The sequence below is a fragment of the Falco punctatus genome (genome assembly GCF_963210335.1).
Source record: "Falco punctatus genome assembly, chromosome: 9".
Classification (NCBI taxonomy): Eukaryota; Metazoa; Chordata; class Aves; order Falconiformes; family Falconidae; genus Falco; species Falco punctatus.
The window spans coordinates 7,444,219-7,460,694 of NC_137589.1; the positions used below are offsets into that span (position 1 = coordinate 7,444,219).

Here is a 16,476-nt window from a genome sequence, read left to right on the forward strand (position 1 = left end):
TGGTAGATAGGGAAAAAAATATATTCCTTTCTCCTAAAGGGAAATAGGTGGAAGTCCATCAAATAAACTTTGTCCTGGCATATTTTATTTTTGCATGGAGGAAAAGGAAAAGATCTTTTTTGATGTGGGCTTGCTTCGCCCCCCTTCTGTTTTTTCCCTTTCTGCCATACCAGAAAAAAAGATCATGGAAGATAAGGCAGGCCAAAGAAAAAAGAAAAGAAACGGGGCGGGGGGGGGGGGGGGGGGGGGGCGGGGAGAGGGGGGGAGGTTACTCTGAGTATCAGAGAGGGGGCTAATTGTCAAGGTTATATCTCCAAAGATGATTGATGTGAGGCTGGGTTTTTCTGTCAGCCTGTCACAAAGCAGGAATGTTTAATGTTCTCATTATTGGTTACGCTGTTGTGTATATTTCTCTGTCAGCACTGCGGACCCATCTGAACTGCCAAGGCACTTCAAAGCCCTGCAGGTCATTTATCATCCTCCTGACGCTGCGAATGTTCAGCCTCAGCTGAGTGCCAGGGATTTGTTATGACTTGAGAGCCAGCTGACAGACAGGTCTGCTGCAAAAAGGATTCCTTTTTGTCACACTGCGAAAACATCAATGTTCCTATAATGGCCTACAACTGTCAAAGGGGACTGCCACCTGACAGTTGTGTGGTCTCACTAATTTGCAGCCCGGTGACTTGTTTCCTTGAGTTTAGATTCAGTTACGGTGTCACATGCAAACAGGTCACCATCTGTCGTCCTGTGCCAGGGGGCACATGGTAGGGGGTGGAGAAAGAGGAGGAAAAGATGAAGTGGCAAACTGGGGGTGGGGGAGATGCGAGGGGAAAATAAAAACGGCTCTGCAAATCAAAGCCGTGTCTTTATTTCAGATCCCCGTTTCCTGAATGTTTCTAGCTCACCACAATGTGAATCTCTGAAAGTTGTGATGAAAATCGAGGCAGGGAAAGAAAGGACCTTGCAAACAGCCAGAGCTGGGGCGGGGAGCGGGGGAGAGAGAGAGAGAGAGAAATATCAGGGCTTTGTTTCCTTTCCCAGGCCATGACATGATTAATCGTTTTCTTCTGATCTAATTTTGGAACATGAAAAACAGCACATTTGTCTTGAAGAAAAATGATGTGCCGTACTGCGCAGATGGAAATTTCGAGCAATGAAAAAGATTAAAGTGAAATTCCACTCCTTAGACCTAATCATGAGTTGTAGATTATTCTGTCGTTCTAACCAGATGGTAGGCTTGATTCCACAACCCCCTTCTTATATTAATGAATACTAGACTGTTATATTTGACTTAGGTAAGTGAAATGTCTATCAAGCCTAATGGACTGCCAGCCAGCATAACACATGTTGTACCACTGAGGGTCCTTGCTGCATTTTTCATGTTTTATACTAATGTAGAACATTTTGTTTCCTACTGTTTTCCATCATTGTCACTGTTTGCTAAATATTTTCACATGTAGGGGGAAAAAAAGTAAAAAACTTGTGTCCAGAGCTAATTTCCTCACGTTGGTCGCAGCTATAATTCTACAAGTAAAACAGTCACCCGAAGCAATGCATACAAGAACTCAATAGTAACTTGATTAAGTTCCCAGTCAACAAGACTGCACTAGGCTGTATGTTAACAAACCTAATTATAGGCAGCATGGTGATAAATTGTGCAGGGTGTGTGTAGCACATCTCTGAGGTCATGTCTAGAAAAAAAGTTTTGCCCCAAGGGACAGGGATGGGGTGTCATTTCTAAATAAAGTAAACACAGGTTCACTGATGTTTCCCATTGGGTTGCCTTCCGCTTTCTGACAAACGCTTTTCTAGCAGGGATGTCCCAAGAGATCCTCACGAGAGCGGAAGAGCGGAGGAGCACAGAGGAATGAGGCTGGGGGATTCTCTTTAACCTTTCCAACTGTGCAGTCCTGTGACTGCCATGTAATTTCTTCCACGCTTGAACTTGTCAGAGTCATGGGTGCTGGTAATCATATGTTAGGATGGATGCCACCACTTGTGCTCAGAAACCACGTTATCATTTTCAGCGTTTAGCTGACCAAAATAATACTTGTCATGTGGGCTGAATATGAGAGTGGGGTGGGATTTGTACATAAGGCAAAAGGTAAAAATCTCTGGTTTCTCCTGTTGAAAAAGTAACAGTTGGGCCTTTGTTGCACCCAGCGTGTGCGTGAGTGCCTGCCTCGGGTCTGTCGGGGGGCACGCCACCAGGTAGAGGAAGCGTGCGTGCACCATGCTAATTTTAGACATTGAAAGAATCAACAGGATGCATGGATCGAGTTACTCTCTGCTGAGGAGAGAACAAGTCCAGAAACTTGAGTAAGCAGGCAAGAGTTGTCCAAATCTTGACTTACTGAAGTGGGGATAGATACAGCAAAGTTATAAGCATTCATTTAGGCTGAACAAATCCTGGTAAAAAAAAAAAAAAAAGCAAGGCACCAAAGCACACCTCCTAATCGAGTAACGAGGTAATTTCCATTTGAAGAGGAAAGTCTTTTTGATAATGGAGCGAATTTAAAGCTTACATCATTGCTTTAGTGATTTTGTTCTCAGCTTTCTAAAACTGTTTCTTCAGGTTAGAATCTCGAGCTCCGAAGGGCATGCCTTCCTCAGTGAAACTACCGTTGACGCTAACTGCTGAATAAGGACTTTCAGATTGCGCCATAGAATACATAGAAAACTCCAAATAGCCCTCTAGTGTGAGTACTCTGCACTTTGGACCCTCTTTGTTGACAGTTCTCCCTTTTTCTCACACACATAACATTTTTTGAAAGGATAAGGTGAAAAAGTCCTGAGCAGAATGCCTGTGTTTTGCTCATTGTCTCGCCCACACTAAAAGCAAACAAATTGGAAGGCTCAAATTAGTACGTCTCAAAACGTTTTTCTTTGTAATTAATTTTAATTACAAAAAAAATATTTTTTCTATTTGTACTGATCGGATCTGTCCAAGGGCACAAGCTAAAATACCATGATGCTTTCATGACGTTTCTGTTATGGTTGGATTCAGATTCTGGCTTAGCCCTCCTTAAAACTTACTCTCACAGGATTAAAAATCTTTGTTGGTGAGAATTCCTATGCAAAAAGTTGCACAGCAGGTTGTTTTTCAAGTCATTTAAGATGAAACTCCCACTTGCCCTGCGTTTACTGAGAGGAGTAAGTTACCCCTCTGAAATGGTCTGTGCAGATTGCCAGCCTGTGTAGCTCATAACCTCTGGGGAAAAGCAGCTTTTTGCAGTGCTGCTGCTTTTCCGCGCAGGGCATGTGGAGCTGAGTTGGCAGTGAAGGGAAAGTAATTTGTTCCTGACAAGGGCCAGTAGCAGACTATTTCTTCACTGGAAGAAAGTGACAATCGAGCAGGAAATTGCGACTATGGTTCCTTATTTAAACTGATCCTTCTCAGGAGCTGGTAGACATATCTTAACTTAGCCTTTAGCTTGTTTTCCTCAGTCTCATGGTTTTGCTTTCCGTGAAATGTCAAGGACCTCCAATTCCTGCAGTGTTTACAGTCTGGCCTGTGGAATTCGTGGCCTGCTCAGAGTGTTGCAGCTTTACAATTTTACCGTGAAAGTAACGCAGGAAAGGCAGGCACTGCTCTTCCCCAGTAGCATTTCCCAAGAATGACTGAAGTTTGGGGACAGGACTTTGACCTTCTGAGGAAGAGAGTAGCACATCCGAAAGGGAGAGCAAACTCTCGGTTGTTGTTGAATCCTTCCTATGCCAGCTGGCTTCCAAAGGCACGGATGAATGGATGGCTGTGCTGTAGCTGTCTGTAAGCCTCAGAAGCACTTTCTTCCTGGAAGCATGTCACAGCCTCTCTGTCCTGCAGTGGGTTAGCACCCTACTGTGACTTTGCCTGATGGCAAGTGATGGGAGCAGGAAATAGAGGTCCATGGTTTGTACTAAGTAGCACTGCCCAGGAGGGCAGGTCCTCAACCGCATGGAACATTTATACAGGTTTGGAAGCAGGTTACCCACGGCAAGATTTTTGCTGGTTTCCATGTGTCCAAACTCTGCATGAGCACTCAGAGCTGGAGTGCTCGTACTTGTGTTTCAAGTCAGTACGTCCACATGGGCCTCACGGCTCTGAATCAACCCAACCATTAACCTTCTGAAAACAAGAATCCATGGCTCCTAGAATTTCTTATGAGAGGATCCCTTACTTGTGTAGCAGATGCCCTTCTAAAATCCACAGCCATCCAAAGATGGTTTTTGCATGCTGCCTCCACACACCCTACCCTTCTTGGCTGCCTTACTTCTGAAAGAGTGACTATTCATCCTTCTGAGCCAAGGCTCAGATCGGCAGATGCCAAAGCTATTTCCCCTGGGCAAAGTGCCTCCCTCTGGTGGGGCTGGGGGCCAGGGAGGAAGGAACATGCTCTTTCTCATCTGAACTGCAAAAGCATCGCTTACAATAGCTTTCATGAGAGGGGTGACAAGTCATCTTCCCCCTCCCCCCCCCAAAAAAAAACCCAAAAAAGTTGTTTATTTCCATTTTACACATATTCCCAACTTCCCGTCCTCCATGCACTCTCCTCACTTTTGTACCCGGTAACTTTCATCAGTTTGCTTCTTTCCTTTCAGATGTGCTCAAGGCACAACAGAAGTTGATACAATCTAATACAAACTTCCCTGTTTGCTGTATCATAAAATGTAGTGCCTGGTGTGTTCATTCCCCTCCTGTCATCAAGTGCCAGCTTCAGCAGTGCTTAGTACCTCCAGGTTCTTCCTGCTGTCATTTTCACTTCCCCCCAAGGACTAAACATTTAAAAACTGAGAAATGCTAACTGGATCCTAAATAACACTTGAACCACATTGATCTTGGGTAAACAGTTCCCAGAGTGTTACCATTCCTGATGTTGAAAGAGCAGATCAGTGAAAGAAAAGAATGTGCATACAAATTCTCAGTAATCAGGCAGCCAGTTAATTTCTAAATATTGAAAGATTCCTTTAGAAGCCGTTAATTTTGTTTATGTTTAAACTGACACACAAGCTAATGAGACTACTATTTACGCATGAAAGACATTTACCCAATTTTTAATAGGAGCTAATGCTTTAAGGCTTTATTTAGGGAGAGGAACAAAAAAATGTAAACCTGGGTGGTTTATTGGTCTATTTCTTCTATAAGTATTTATATATTTAAACTTTCCTTCATTATGCTGCTTTTTGCAGTTTACCCAGCAGACAAGTAAGAGGAAAGACTGACAGAACCTTTTTTTGCCCCAGCACATGCCTATGTGGGAGGTGATATCAGGTGCTGAAGAAACACCTGAGCTTTTGTTGGCCAGAAGCCAGTGTTCCAGCACAGGAGCGAGTGTATATTTTTATAGAAAGGTAAAAGCTAGGTCTTTGGTAAGCAACAGCATTTCTTGCTTAAACAGGGCTTTAGACTCCCAAGCTCCTCCCGAAGTGTAGGTTGGGTTGTGTCAGGGCCCTGGTTGGCCTTAATGGCTGTGGTGAGGCTCACCTGGGACCTTCACCCACAATCCTTGCCTGCAAGACCGGGAGCCCCGTTCCAGCTCAGCCTTGGGTGCCTAGCTGTCCCCTAAGCCAAGTTATAGGTGTTCCTGTGCCACCCATCTGCTGCTCTGGCTTGCTGGCTGGTTTTCTGGGGTAGACTGCAGACCTGCCCTGCAAGGTAGCTTTGCCTCCTGCCCTGTGTCCTGAGCGGACCTTAGACTTGTGTCACAGAGCTGTTTCCAGCCTCCTCTCCTGGCTGGGCTACCTGGGAGGTTCCTGCACTTGACTTTATCTCACCTTGTCTGGGACTGTTCCTGGACCCCACCACAACCACCAGCCTTGTCCCGTTGTGATAACATGGGGCTGCACATGGGTTACCCTTAACCATTTCCCAGCTTGTTCTCTCCTGGAGAAGCCCTGCTCTTGCTGCTCCCTGATGAGTGGCCCTTTTTAGGATTCAGGATCAGTAAGCATGCGATGCAGCAGGAGAGCTCCCAGCCAGCCTTCCTTTAGCCAAGGTCTGGCCCCGTCCTGTGTTCCCTGGTCAGGAAAACCAGGGTCTGCTCGAACATCTCATGGCTGCACGTGGCATGACTCTGTTCAGGGCTCCTGTGCTGAAGATGAAAACTTCTTCTCAGGCCCATGAGCGTGGCTTTTCAAAGAGCTGGGAAGAAGCCCATTACTGATTCTATTTGGATTTGCACCTGCATAAGCAGTTTCTGCTTCAACATGTAATTTTTTTTGTTCTATTTGGACACAGAACTCTTTAACCTGCTGTGTGACTTTGTGCAGATTCAAAGTGGCCTCCCTGTCCCCATTTGTTAGTCAAAGGGGTAGAGTTTCTCTGACGCAGTGCCCAATTTATATAGAATTTGAAATGTTCTTCTAGATGAGATCTTTTGTTCTGTAATCCTCAAGGCAAGAGTAATTTCTTTGGGGATATATAAATATATTGGTATCTGAACCCCCCCACAGTGTTTCTAAGTGAAACAGTTGAACTTCCAGCCTGTATCTCAGTTTCTGTTGTTGTTATTGGTTTTTAAGAAGCATATACTCACAGTAAACTCACACCAAATTTATCAGAATATTTGACAGGAGAGTACTTGAAGAAAGCCTTCACTATTATGGTGGCCAGCTAACGTAAGCTGACAGTAGGAGATGACTGTGGTGAAATACTGACATTTCCTTAGTCCTGCATGTTCCTCTTTCTGGGGTGTTGGTTCTGAGAGGGCTTATTAGCCAATGGTTTGACCACATTGCTAAAAATTAGTCTCCAAGTTGATGTAATATTAATTGCAGAATTCTACTTTTATGGGGAATAGTAGCCACTGAAAATATGAAAAACTTGCTTACCTCTACCCTGTGACGTGAATGTTAATAAACTCTAACCCAGGTTGGTGTCGGGGTGAGGAAATATAGGCCAGAACTATGATTTATATGATCAACTATAGAATTTAAGCACCAAGTTCTCATTAATCTCAATGACAATTATTTAGCTAAATCCCCATATCCTTTCAAAAATACACCAGTGTTCTGCTACTAATTTTTTCACATTCATACATAGCGACAGATTTTGTAAACCTACTTCCATAAATGAACAAAACCCTGAAGTGCCATACTGATGAATACCAGTAAAAACTTAGAAGACAACCGAATTAGATTTCCTGTGGTAGAAGTATGTTATCAAACAAAATCCAGGTTTTGAAATGCAACGCCACAAAAGAAAAACAGTAGGCTGAAAATTCCCATAATGAGAAATCCATGAGCCTAAATATTTGGTGTTTCTGATTTGCTCACTTCCTCAGGTTAATGTTTCTTCAACATGTTTCCAATTTTTTTTTTTTCAGCTGAATTGGTAGTTGTACTTTCAAAGGTGATGATTTGCAAATGATGATTTCCAGCCTACTGTATTCTGTGTATGGCAGAATGTCCATCAAGATGCCTGTAGGTGACATTAGAGGTGCAATCATTCAAACGCAGCCTGACAGCATTTCAATCAATTCACTTTTCAACACTAGACATCAAATATACATTGCAAGCCCAGCACCTGCTCTACTTGTAGTGTGACATCAAATAGGTTAGCCTCGGGTCCTAAGGCACAGGCTGTCTCTTGAACTGCTACGTTAAGGAGTGACTTTGGCAATGATACTCTTGGAGATTAACACTCCACCAAAACTGGCTGTCAACCTACAATACAGTGTAAGCCCTTTACCCCTTGTGTTTCTCTCGACACAGCCCACAGGAGCTCCACTAAATGCGTCAGCCCTGGAGTCCAGCTCTTCACCTCATACTGCAGAGATTCACAATTACAGCAAAGGTGCGAGTGGAACAGCATGGTGTTTATAAAGTTTGCTCAAGGTCTGAGCATTCTGGGTTAGCTTCCACCCTTTAGTCACAGCTGCATCACCGTACTCCCAGAGGCACCTTGGCATGGCAGATTTTGCAACTCTTTGTGCTGTCCTGGTGGGTGTATCAAGACCTGCCTTTGAAAAACAGCAGGGGAAGGACTAGGATAATATCCAGCTCTTGTCACACCACTCTTGAAATGAAGAGGTCTAGCTGCTGCCATCCCAGGAATTTTTTTGTCTTTTGCTGGGGATCAAGAAGAGGTCGGATAACAAATGGTGCCCTTGTAAGTTCTCATTTCACTTTTGTACTTCAGGCTGAAGTAAGGTCTGCTCCTTGACTCACGGCAACCTGTACTGTGTCAGCTGGATCTTCTGAGCTGGATCCATAATTCCCTTTAAATGAGAGGACAGCTAGCTGCAGTCAAACCCCATGGAGGTGCCTGAGAAAGCAGGCAGGCACTGGATGTGCCCAGGATTTTCAAGTTCAGAGGAAAAGAAATGTATGCCAGCACTCATAAACCATAGCAGGACAGTGTGAATCCCCCTCCTTCTGTTCTGTTTGCTATGAGGCTTTGGTGCTGATGACATAAATCAGGAGGAGGAACAGCTGGGAGATGAATCAGATGAAACAGTACTGGAAAGGCATCGTCAGCTGGTTGTAACGGTGGCGTACTCAAGGGCACAGTGACCACTGTGCAGCACAGGTGCAGTTTGGGCCTTATGAGGACACCCTAGGAGCCGGGAGTGGGGACCCAGGTGTGACAGGTTTATAAGGGAGAGAGTTTTGATGTGGCCTATTTACCACACGCCTCACCACTACCCCTACTAGTGCTGTAGATGTCATCTCTGATGCCCACAGGGACAACACCTGGCTGAATCCTGATTCAGTCCCAGGCACTAGGCAGGATGGTGCTGATCGCACCACCACACCGGCCCTGCAGCCAGGGATCGCAGGTTCGTGGTTCTTATACTGGGCAACGTCTTCCTCACAGCGTGCGAAGTGAAATGGTTAACAGCTGGTGTCACCGCTAGCTCTAGGCCCACAGCGAGCAGGAGGCTGGTGTCCCATGGACCGGTGGGACCCACCTGCCATCAGGTTCCCAGAGCCGCACAGTGGGCACTGCCCTGGTTACTGCTGCCGCTCTCGCCAAGAGGTGCTCCACGTCAGGGATGTGAGCGCAGCGGGACGTACATGCATCCCCCGTGGCACAAAAGAGGTTAATGCAGGGCCTAAGAACCTTCCCAGATGAATCAAAACAGCTGAGTAGGAAAAGCTGTCATAAATATTTGCAGTCCTAGCAGAGTTAATGGAGGAAGAGGAGTGCTGTCTTGGAAGACGATGCAGTAGCAGCAGTGTATGGACAGAGTTCAAGAAAGGTAGGAAACTGCGCAGGGGTGGGAGGCATTATTCAGAGCTGCTTCACTTGGTGCCGTTGGGCTGGAGGGATGCTTTTCTCTCTGAGGAGCAACTGAACCTCTTCCCAGTGGAAACACTGGGCTCTGGAGATAGACTGGGTGCTGGTGAATCCCAGGCTGGGGCGAGGTCCCCGCAGGCCTGTGGGAGACAGCTGGCGGGTGCACTGTCAACCCGGCAGGCTCGCAGATGGTGGAAGGGCTCGCCAGCCCGCCCGAGTGCTTGCTGGGGACACAGATGTGCTCTGAAGGTTGCTTTGGTATTTATGTGAAACGACCGCTTTTTATTAAGAAGTGTTGAAACTAATAATAAATATTTATAAATTACTTTAGCGTATTAAATTGTTGACATAACACCAACACAAATATTTCTCAGGAAAGTGAATAAACATATAAAGCTACATTACTTTGTAAATGAATTCTTTAGTATTTATTACAGGAAATTACAGTCAATTATTAAGCATTATGATGGCTTGCTTGGAGAATGGATATATTATTTTCACTATTATTAATAATTTCAATTACCAACTTTAAGTACTGGTGATTTCCCCCACACGTCCCAGGGCACTAATTTTTATACAGCGCCTAAAATACACTTAGTGGTTTTGTTTTGGGTAGCTTTGTAGTACACAATAAATAGTTGAAAATAAAGTTAATTTCCCAGTTGCTAAGTGGAAATAGAAGTTCTTGGTGTCCCTTAATCAGTTATGACCTAGCTTGGGAGAGCTGGTTTATATTGTGCAAGAAGAAATGTATTTCTCCAAAGTTTTCTGAACCATAACCAAAATGCCAAGAGGCCAGGTTTCGCCCCCACTACTGATTTTTTATGTCCTTTCTGCCACCAAACAAGGGTTTGTATGCTCAAAAGCCTGCTGCCTTTACACCTGCTGTAATAAATTGGTCTAACAAAATATTTTGCCTCAAAAATATCTGTAGATTATGATGATCTCACTGTTGGACCTGTGATGCTAACCTGGTTGCCCCTGCTACAGTCTTGTAGATCTCCAGTAATTAGATCTAATCCACACTAGTCAGACAATCTATTTTCAGGTGTCTTCATTTGTCAGGCAGGTGCATAACCTGAATGTAGTTTTCCAGCTTGCCACCACAGGTCATCACGTCTAGACGTATGCTCTAGCTCTCTTCCCACGTGCCCTTCACTACCACCTCTATGCTCTCATCTCTAGGTTGCTACTTCTGACTTCAGCTACCTGACTGACGTGCTGTGCCTGGGATATGCAGGCTTTCATGTAGCAATGTGCATTTTCACTTCTCAATTACCACAATTAACTTTATACCCAGTATCTTAGTAGAAATGGGAGTGCCTGGCCAGCTGTGCCGCTGGCCACATCCCCCTCTCCTCTGGTCCTGCAGCATCCCCTGGACTCCAGTTAGTCCTTACAGACTCCCTGCTGATGGGAACACTGGCAGCTAGGAGTTGTTGCCTTCTCTTCCGCACCCAGGCAATTAGCATACAACCCGTACCCAAAGTGATTGAAGGCACTAATGAGGACACCTAAATGGATTTGGTGGTGATAGTCAGCTGCTGAACCAATCACCAGACTATAAAAGCAGTTAGGTGGGTTAATAGAGTATTTGGTTTAGTGCTGAGGAGCAAGGGCACTGCTTGTACATGGTATGGTTGCTTTATGGTGCCTTGTATACTGCTTTATGCTGGAGCAAAACATAGTTATTCTAGTTTTACTAGAAGTGGGATTTAAAAATACATGTAATTGAATTTTTACACATTTTTCTGTGAGTTGCTAACTAACTTCAGTGCGCTGAATGAATAGATTGTGGATGCTGTGAATAGGTTTGGCTATCTGGAGGGGGGTGAGGGGAGGGGTATCATAGTAGAACTCTTTAATTGTTTCTTTTTTTTAATTTATTTTTTATTTTCAGCACAGAGAAATGAATGGATTCTTTGTGAAAGTTGCTGGATGGACAAACTCCTGTTTATCTTCACAAGTCCTGGAGGAACAGCAGTGGATTCCCCTACCTTGCTTCATCTTCTAGGCTGATCCCTTGTGCATCTCAGGTGTAAGGAGCTCTGTTTGATCGCACAATTTTTTTTCTGTTGTGACTGCCCAAGGTAAGTGTTTGCTTCATAGGGTTTTGGTTTGGGTTTTTTTTTGTTTGTTTTGGTTTTCTCTCCTTTGTTTTTCTTTCATTAGGAGTGGTTAGCCATTGAGTAGGTATGACCAGGTCACCTGATACAGATCAAAGAATGCTGATCTGATGTTAACAGCTTGTATTAGCAATAAGTGTGCAATTTTACTAATGCTACCTGAACAGTCATTTTGCCTTGAAGTATTTCCTAAGTAGGAATATATATAAAAAAATGTTGCCTGGAATTTGCTATATAAGGTTATATAACGAATATGCATTGAAATTTATTTTATGAAATCAGTTGTTGTTGTGCTTTTTTTCTTCTACTGCATTTACAGTACCATTTTCCCTCTAGCAAGGCTTGACCGAGATGGGATCCTTTGCCTTCCATTGTAAAAATTAAATATTTATTTTTATCCTCCCCCCCACACACACACACACTTTAAACAGTAATTTCTTGTTGCAAAGCACTTTGATATGCTCTTCTCAGATGGAAGGCATTACAGAAGAATTCTATTGCTGTCAGAATTGAGAAAATGCTAAAAAACATAAATAATATTTCAAATTTAGAAATAACTTAAGCTGGATTTGTGCTGCTGTTGCTCAATGCAGTAGTGTTTGAAAGGCTTGGTCGCCAACTGGAACCCTGCTGTGCTGGAAACTGTATTGACACTGGACAAAAAGGTGGCCACTGCTCTGAAGTGCTTTCAGTTTTCCCACAAACATTTAAGCAATTCAGTTGGAGGTTCAGTTTGTTTGCTTGCTTTGGTGTTGTCTCTGGCAATTTTTTTTTTCCTTCTTTCCTGAATGATAATGAAAATCTGTATTGAATGCACATGTTGTTTTAATTGCCTAGAATACACTTGGGTGATGTTATCTGAAAGCTTCATCCACTGAAGTTAAGGAAAACCTTTCCCTTTCCTTCTGTGCTCTGCAGCAAGTTCTGTCTTCCTTCACATACTTAAACATATGTACAAAAGCCACAGTAAATCTGAACAAGGGCAAATGCCACTGACCATTGATTAGTAGTGTGTTTTAAAAGGGACATAGCCATCCTGTTCTAGGCAATCCTTACCTGACCTCCAAAAGTAAAACTACAGAATGTGGCATTTTCAAGTAAGGCAAAAAAGCTGTGGCTGTTTCACCACTAATACCTTGTGCGGATAATTTCTCTGTGATGTTGGAGGCAAAATGGGAAAACCAAAGTAATCAGTGGTAAAAAAGCATCAGAAGCCACAAACCCATCCCTGAGGAAATTTATAGGGGGAAACTGACACAGAAGGATGAAGCATATTCATGATGTTAGGGTCACTCATTCACTTTGTCTCAGCCCAAGCTATGTTTCCACCTGTTCCTTTCGATGTCTGTGAATTCCCCCGAACTGCCATAAGTATAAACCAAATCCATTTTGGTCTGCAAGCAGTATTTCAGCCTTTTTGGCTTGGGGATACTTGTTCTGCTTATTAATTTTGTGCTTGAGGTGAATTCATACAGATGGTGAGATAGGGCAAGAAGATTTATGTTTAGATTTATTGAGGGAGCCTATTTTTCCCCTCCTGGCTGACATCAATAGGGTTGCGTGGTCTATTCACTCCATCAGAAAGTGCACCCTGAGAAAGTACGGCGAGGGCCCTGACTGCAATCCTGCCTTCGAACAGGTCACAGCCTCATTGTTCTGGAACAATAAAGGTTTTATAAACAAAGTCTGACTAGAAAGATTGTGAGTTATGACACTGAAAAGAGCCTTGTTGAAAGCAAAACAAGGCAAAAAAGAAATGGGGTAAGGCATAGAAAAACACTTATAAACATTAAGTTAAATCCCAGGTCTTGAGCAAGGCATTGATTCATTGATGTTGGAGGAGCTGTGCTACCTTACAGCAGTGCTGAAGTTGGTCTGTTAGTGTTTACACCACATGGTGTATATGCTGTGTAGTTACAGTGAAAATAAACGTGTAGGCACACAAGCACTTAAAAACCTGATTGCTCGCATGTTTCAGGATGGGCATATACTTGGGCTTCTTGTTGGGGACTTGAAAGAGGCGGTGGATGATGCCCTTCTACTTGCATTGCCTATCGCAGTCACCTCACGTTACCTCAAGTTACTATTTCCAATGACCATCTGTTGCCTTTCATCATAAACCTAGCACCACCCCTACAAACTCTCCCATTGCCAAGGCCTGCTGCAATTGCTCCTAGTGGTAACTCGCGTGGAAGCGTTTTTGCGATACTGAAAGTGTATGATGTGTGACTGTCTTTACCTGGTGTAACAGGTGCCTTGTGCATGTGAAGTAGTGTGGGCAAGTACCTGGTGCCACTCTTGGTTGGGGTGGCACAAGTGAGGGGTGCTCTGGGAGACACAGAGCACGAAGGGAAGCCTCTTGAATTCAAACAGCTCACATGTTGAAGGCATTCAGACTTGTGTATATTTGAAATTAAAATTCCAGTAAGGTAATCTGGTTAATTTATCCTTTGTGCACAGACATTTACATGGTCTCTTTATCTAGGAGATACCTTTATCTCAGTGGAGCAGAAATTATCAGAATTTCAATCTACCCCACCAAAACCCAGAAACTTTTCTTCTTCAGAGCTGTTCTGTAAATGTAAAATCTTTTTTCCTTCCCTCTTGGAACTGTAGGTTTCTGAAAAAGTAAGCTCATATTACTTTGTTATACGAGCTGCTAAAGTTTTTGATTTTGGTTGCGGGTGCCCAGAGGATGAGTAATTGGTTATTAAGCTAATCAGCCTTATGTTGTAGTGCATCAGTTTGATGAGGTTAGTGTTAAAAATCTGGCATAAGTATTTGCAACCTTCCTGTGTCAGTGGAATGTAATGCTTTTCCATGCAAAGATCAATTTAACAAGCAGGTTTAATCTGACACTGTAGGGAGAGGAGGGGCATGCTCAGGGCAGAAGGGGTTGAAACTCTGTGTACTAGACTTCGACCTCTGTAGCTGTGGCAAGCAGTTTTTACCAACTGAAAGGGTTGGCAGGTATTTCACTAAAGCCAAACACCAGGCAATAAGAAGTCAGCATTTGCCACTTTTCTGCTGTCTTTTTTAATGCATCTTTAAAGTGCATCCAAGCAGGCTGTGTGCAACTACGTAGAAGCATTGTAATTAACTAGCTCTCATTTGTTAATAAGTGGATAACAAAAGATTAAAAGTATCCACTTGTTTGATTTTGCTTTTTAACTCAATTTTAAATGGGTCTTCAATAAGTTTTGTTAGTATGTGATGTTTGTTTACTAAATGTGCCAAGCAAATTTTTAGACAAAAAGCAGGGAATTTGGGTAGGACTGAAAAATTAATATTATTATACAGAAAAATGCTGCAGTTTCAGCTTCTGGATAGGTGAAGCCCAGAGTCGCTTGGGATTACATTAGTTTCAGTGAGAATGTGTTCGCTGTTTTTGTCAAGTAACTAGATGACAGAGTTCCTGCATCAGGCTGGTTTGGGGTGGGGAGTGGGGACTGTCCAGGTTTATTGAGCTGAATTTTGCATTCTGCAGCCTTAATCAGTCTGAAGCTAATTAGCAGCCTCTACACAATAAGGCCACAAGTCATTAATCATAGGAGATGAGAGCAGTCAGCCCCCCATCCTCGACATTTCAAGAAAAGTTTTCTCTCTGGCTTTTTTTGTGTGTGTGATAGGGTTTCAAAAGTCGCAAGACTGCTTTTCATGGTCAATAGTGTGTGAAGTATAAGCCATGTCTTGATGTGACAGACAAGGGACCACTGTTCAAGGACCCATTGGACTCCCCACCCCCCCCTCCTCCAGTGCTGTCCTCTAATAGAATGGAGTCAACTGATGACTTTATTTGCTTTGAGTTGAAGCACAGTTCAGCTGAGAATAAAAAAAAAAAAGTTTTAACAAGTATGATTTTTGTTAAAGGGAAGTTCGAATTTTTTATAAAGCTGCTTAGTTCTTTTTAAAAGTTACAATCCTTTCTTATGCGCAGCTAATGAGGAATGAAAGTCCTTTCACATGCCTAATACAGTTTAGTACAGTGTGTCTTGAAATCTAATGCTAACAGCCGCAGGCTGAGCACTAGGAAACCCTTGCAGGAGAAAAATAAAATTTCCTGAGGCTATTGATCAAAGTTCTTCCAAACAACTTGGAGTAGTAAATTTAAATAACAAGTTTGTTCTTATAAATGGCATTCTTATAAATAGATTATACATTCTATTCTATTTTCTATGTCCAGATATCTGTATTAGTCCCACAGTAAAGGGATGAACATCCAAAATAACTAGATATGTTTGTGGAAACATTTTCTGTAAGGGAAAAGCTGTTTCCTGTACCTTTCTTAGTCTAGTTTTTTCTGGGTTTGGGTGTGTGTGGTTGATATCTGTATGCCTGATGCACATCTCTAGCAGGTCTTATTCAGCTGTCCAGAGCATGTCTCTACACCTGTTGGCAACATCACTTTCAGGCTGAGAAGATTATTTTACAATATCAATCATTTAAAGCTTCTGGCTGGGACAGTCGGGAAGAGGAGGTAATTGTATAAGTAACAAAGATGTTCATACAGTCTTTTCTTAATAATCACTGAATTTCCAGTATCAGCATAACTGCTTCTTTGTAGGACACATTTTAGAAAGTTTTCTTGGAGACCCCAGCGTACCCCTCAAGGCCCCTTGGTTATATGGGCTGCTGTGGACTTTGCTGTTTCAGTTCAGGAACCCCACTAACTCAGAGCAGCTAATGGGATTTTTCTCTATTCTGCTCTCCAGGAGTGACTTGCTCTGGCAGGCACTACTCCAAACTATACATCCGTCCCTGTGCTGGGAGTCTCCCACTGCAGACTGGGGGTGGCTTTTAGCAGTTGTTTGAGCAGCAAAGCTTTCTGGTGACAGTGCTGCACAGCACTGCCAGCAGCCTAGGCACACTAAGGTCCGCTGCTTCTCTATAAGTAGGTCCAGTTGTGCTTTGATTTGCTTATTTCCCTTTTTTGGGGGGAGTCCAAATAATATTGAAAGCCTGTTTGGTTTGTGGGTGGGGTTTTTTATTGGTGTGTGTTTTGTTTTGGTGGTTGTTGTTGTTGTTTCAGTTTCTTTTCCTGTTATCAGTCTTCAAGATAAAACCAACGTAAGTGAGGAAAGAGGAATTATAATTAGGAGACTCAAATAACATCAAGAGCTCTGCTTCTAG

The 16,476-nt window shown here is 43.2% G+C and overlaps 1 long non-coding RNA gene across 3 annotated transcripts in view; it reads left to right on the plus strand.

Annotated features, from left to right (window-relative positions):
• LOC308070013 overlaps nt 1-16,476 on the plus strand; it is a 166,562-nt gene that overhangs the window by 93,273 nt on the left and 56,813 nt on the right. For all 3 annotated transcript variants that reach the window (XR_013930588.1, XR_013930589.1, XR_013930590.1), the window contains one exon: nt 11,121-11,310. This is a non-coding gene — a long non-coding RNA (uncharacterized lncRNA). The remainder of the gene's footprint in view (nt 1-11,120; nt 11,311-16,476) is intronic.